At 42.8% G+C, this 5,367-nt stretch overlaps 1 non-coding gene across 1 annotated transcript; it reads right to left on the bottom strand.

Annotated features, from left to right (window-relative positions):
- Positions 1 to 1,400: 1,400 nt before the first annotated feature.
- LOC122901465 lies at positions 1,401 to 1,546 on the bottom strand. The gene has a single exon (XR_006383493.1). It is a non-coding gene; the product is annotated as a U4 spliceosomal RNA (small nuclear RNA).
- Positions 1,547 to 5,367: the final 3,821 nt, after the last annotated feature.

Raw genomic sequence — 5,367 nt, 5'->3', positions numbered from 1 at the left:
CATCTCCATCACTGCACAGGTGAAAGTTGCTCAGGTAATTGAAAAAAGATGCCGTCTCAGAATTTAGGAGGCAAGACTTGAGAAACTACGGTTTCCCCCACCTTCCAGTGACCTCCAGACATAACTTCTGATTTTTTTTGAGGGGGCGGGCTGCCACTGTCAAAAATGATGGAATGAAGTATGCACAACAAGGAAGGCAAGATTTTAAAACAAAAGGTGTGAATTCAGTGGAGAATGGGATGCAGGGAGTTCATTAAATAGACCCATAGGAGTGGGGCACCTGACTGGCTCTGCGGGAGGGGGATTCGACTCTTGATTTCAGGATTGTGACTTTGATCCCCACATGCCATGCAGTGTTGATATACTTTAAAAAAAAAAAAAAAAAGACCCAAAAAACCACCACCACCACACGAAGACCTGAACAGATGACATTCAGTGGTCAGGAGGATCTACCGATCACTGGAATGATAGCTATACATTATCAGATCACTAATAGTAATGTTCGTACAAAATGATGTTCTCTAAATATATTTGTTCTTAATTGATTAGTACAGTTCTTTCTAAGCTTTTAATAAAGAAAATTAACTTTTTTTTTTTAAGATTTTATTTACTTATTTGACAGAGAGAGTAGGTAGAGAGAGAGGAGGAAGCAGGCTCCCCGCTGAGCAGAGAGCCCAATGCAGCGCTGGATCCCAGGACCCTGGGATCATGACCTGAGCTGAAGGCAGAGGCTTTAACCCACTGAGCCACCCAGGCACGCCCCTAAAAGTTTCTTTTAAAAGAAACCTTTCACTGATGCATAATAAACCTAAAGTCCTAAAAGTGGTGCTCAGTGAGTTATCATCTGAACATATACTGTGAAACCAAGGCACAGGCCAAGGAAAAATTTTGCCAGGACACCAGAAGCCCCATTATGCCTCCTATTCAGAACCTCCCCTCGCCCTCACTAAATGTACCCATTGTCATGTACCCATGTACATTGATTGACATGTACCCATGTCAAAAGCTAGTTTTGCCTGTTTGTGAACTATACATAAATGAAATCATACATTTAGTATTTAGTTTCTTTTCTTCATGCTGTTGCAAATAGCACTAGTTATGTTTTCTTATAGTGTCTTATAACTCTTCCACTATTTTTTCCCCACTGTATTGTGATAGACATATAGGTTGATTCTAGTTTGAGACTATTATGAATAGTATGAATTTCCTATAGAAGGCTTTTCTGTATCCCAGTGTATTGGTTTTCTGATGCAATTGTAGATAGGTTCTTTTTCAGTAAATACTTTCAAATAATTATCCAAAAGGTTGAAAAGTTTTTCTATGAGTTGTCAGTTACACTACTTTCTTGTCAATGCTAAGTATATTCAGTTCTTCATTTTAACCATCTGACAGATATGTAATACCCCATTGCAGTTTTAATTCACATTTCCATGACAATTCGTGATGCTGAGTGCTTTTTCAGATGTCCATTGACAATATCACTTCTTAGCAATAATCGCGCCTCGGATAAACCTCATTGGCTACGATACTGCCACTGCGCAAAGCTGACAATATCACTTCTTTTGTGAAGGGTTTGTAGTTTAGATATGAGTCCATTGCTGGCTTCACACACACGCACACACACACACACACACACACACATATACATATTTTACTTTTAATAATTCTAAGTGTATAGAAAAGTCCAAAGTTTGTAGTTTTCCTTATTTTGCACATTTGAGAGTAAACTGTGGACCTAAAGTTCCAAAACCATATTTTGGGTTAAAAACAACGCAATTCTCCTATATAACCCTAATACAACTTTCAAAATCAGGAAACTAAAGTTGATGCTTTAGGACCCCACAATCCTCATTTCTATTAATGTTTCACCAAAAGTCCCTATGATATTTAGTTCATAATCCAGTTTAAAACCATAAGCACATGTTGCAAGAAGTTGTCTCCTTAATCTGTTTCAGTCTGGAATAGTTCCTCAGCCTTTCCTTGACTTCCATGACCCTGCCACTCTTGAAGATGTATGTTGGTTATTTGTAAAATGTCTCTTGATGTGGGTCTGTCTGGTATTTCCTCATGATTAGATTCAGGTTATGTATCTGCCCCCCACCCTTCAAAGATATTAAGTAATCTCTATCCCCAACTTGGGGTTTGAATTTACAACCCTGAGATCAAGAGTCAAATGTCCCACCAACTGGGCCAGCCAGGCTCCCTGAGGTTATGCATCTTTGAAAGGAATATCACAGAATGCTTTTTCTTCTCATTGCATCCTATTGGATGACAATTCCAATCTACCCCATTATGCGTGTTCACTTTTTTTTGGGGGGGGGGTGATCACTTTGATTACTTAAGAGTGCCTGCCAGAGTCTTCTACCACAAAATTATTTTCTTTATATATATTTTTTAACGATTTTATTTATTTATTTGAGAGAGAGACAGTGAGAGAGGGCATGAGCAAAGAGAAGGTCAGAGAGAGAAGCAGACTCCCTGCGGAGCTGGAAGCCCGATGAGGGACTTGATCCCGGGACTCCAGGATCATGACCTAAGCCAAAGGCAGTTGTCCAACCAACTGAGCCATCCAGGCGTCCCTTCTTTATATTTTTTAAGAAGATGTTATATTTGAGAGTGCACAAGCAGCAGGGAAGGGGCGGAGTCACTACTGAGCATGGAGCCTCAGACAGGGCTCTATGCCAGGACCCTGGGATATGACCTAAGCTGAAGGCAGACACTTAACCAACTGAGCCACCCAGGCATCCCCACTACAAAATTATTTTAATAACATTTGTAATTTTTTAAAAAAGGTTTTATTTATTTGAGAGAGAGAGCCTAAAGCAGGGGGAGCAGCAGGCAGAGGGAGAAGCAGACTCCCTGATGAGACGGAGCCTGATGTGGGACTCGATCCCAGGCAGACGCTTAACTGACTGAGCCACCCAGGAGCTCTTTAACACCATTTGTAATTAAGAAATATTTCGAAGGCAGACTCTTTGAAACCTTGTCACTATTCATCAAGTTTTCACTGGTATTTATATATCATTATGAAATCAGACAATTACTTTCATAGGTCACAATCTATTGTATCATTGATTTTTTCAAATTGTCTAATGATGGGATTCTTTTAAAGATTTTTTTTTTTAATTTGACAGACAGAGATCACAAGTAGGCAGAGAGGCAGGCAGAGAGAGAGGAGGAAGCAGGCTCCCCGCTGAGCAGAGAGCCCGATGCGGGGCTCGATCCCAGGACCCTGGGATCATGACCCAAGCCGAAGGCAGAGGCTTAACCCACTGAGCCACCCAGGCACCCCTAATGATGGGATTCTTTACTCTTCACATAACTCCAACAATCTTTGAGCAATTTCTTATTTTCTAATGGAGCAGTATATTTCAGTCTCATCTCCTACTTCTCCTGCTTGGCTCTCCAACCAGCCATTTCTCTAGAGTCCTGGTTCTTAATAAAAAATGTGGTTTAAGGGGCACCTGGGTGGCTCAGTGGGTTAAGCCTCTGCCTTCAGCTCAGGTCATGGTCTCGGGGTCCTGGGATCGAGCCCCGCATTGGGCCCTCTGCTCAGTGGGGAGCCTGCTTCTCCCTTTCTCTGCCTGTCTCTCTACTTGTGATCTCTCAAATAAATAAATAAATAAAATCTTACTTTAAAAACTTTTTATTTATTTGAGAGAGAGAGAGAGACAAGAGAGAGCATGAGAGGAGAGAAGTCCGTGGGAGAAGCAGACTCCCCGCTGAGCAGGGAGCCCAATGTGGGACTCAATCCTGGGACTCCAGGATCATGACCTGAGCCAAAGGCAGTCACTTAACCAACTGAGCCACCCAGGCACCCTAAATAAACAAAGTCTTTTTTAAAAATGTGGTTTAGGGGTACCTGGGTGGCTCAGTTGGTTAAGAGTCTGCCTTGAGTTCAGGTTGTGATCTTGGGGTCCCGGGATCCAGCCCCATCAGGCTCCCTGCTCAAGGGGAGTCTGTTTCTCCCTCTAGCTTTTCCCTGGCTCATGCTCTCCCTCATAAATAAAATCTTTCTTTAAAAAACAATGTGGGGGCACCTGAGTGGCTCAGTCAGTTAAGCATCTGCCTTTGGCTCGGGTCATGATCTTGGGGTGCTGGGATCAAGCCCCATACAGGGCTCCTTGCTCAGCGGGGAGTCTGCTTCTCCCTCTCTCTCTGCCACTCCCCCCTGCTTGTGTGCTCTCTTTCTCTCTCTCTACCTTTCTGTCAAATAAATAAAAATTAAAACAAAACAAAAAAAAAACATTGTGGCTTGGTGGGGCTCCTGGGTGGCTCAGTTGGTTGAGTAACCAACTCTTGGTTTCTGCTCAGGTCATGGTCTCAGCATCATGGGACTGAGCCCTTCATTGGACTCCTTATTCAGCAGGAAGCCTGCTTCTCCCTCTCCCTCTCCCTGCTTGTATTCTCTCCCTGTCAAATAATTAAAAAAAAAAAAATGAAAGAAAGAAAGAAAAAAGTCTTAAAAGAAATTAGGAGTCTCACATTCTCTGAAGAGAATGTAAGTTACACCCACTTTGGAAAGGACAGGCAGGCATAACAGGTGACCTCTGTGGACCAAGGTTTTAAGTGACAGAAACACCTGCCTCCCAGGCTAGTGTTATCAGATCTGACCCATCCGAGCACCCCAGCAGGGCAAGTTCAGAGGTTCAGAGAACACGAGGTTTTTCCTCTGGCCAAAACCAGAGCGTCCTTCTCAGAAAATTAGTTGGTTTACATGACCCCTGAACCTCCCAGGAGTGTGTACTTTTCCACCAGGATTTTAAACTAGGCAGGGGAACTTTCTGCAGAGTTCACAGAATTCACTGGACATCCCGAGAAGGAAAATAACCCTAAGAGCAGTTATTACATTTTTCTATCAAAAATTCTGGGGGCGCCTGGGTTGCTCAGAGGGTTAATTAAGCCTCTGCCTTCGGCTCAGGTCAAGGTCTCAGGGTCCTGGGATCAAGGCCAGCATCAGGCTCTCTGCTCAGCAGGGAGCCTGCTTCCCACTCTCTCCACCTGCCTCTCTGCCTACTTGTGATCCCACTCCCTGTGTCAAATAAATAAATAAAATCTTAAAAAAAAAATTCTGATTTTCAGGGGCACCTGTGTGGCTCAGTGGGTTAAGCCTCTGCCTTCAGCTCAGGTCATGGTCTCAGAGTCCTGGGATCGAGCCCCACATTGGGTCTCTGCTCAGCAGGGAGCCTGCTTCCCTCCCTCTCTCTCTCTGCCTGCCTGTCTAATTGTGATCTGTCAAGTAAATTTTAAAAATCTTTAAAAAAAAATTCTTTCATACCCCTAAAACATTTTATGCAAAAATTTAACTGTTTTCCTTTTTGATTTATAACATTTTAAGTTCATTATTCATCTTCACGTTTGTCATAA

The sequence above is a fragment of the Neovison vison genome, chromosome 2 (assembly GCF_020171115.1).
Source record: "Neovison vison isolate M4711 chromosome 2, ASM_NN_V1, whole genome shotgun sequence".
Taxonomy (NCBI): domain Eukaryota; kingdom Metazoa; phylum Chordata; class Mammalia; order Carnivora; family Mustelidae; genus Neogale; species Neogale vison.
This window is presented reverse-complemented; position numbering and strand designations above follow the sequence as displayed.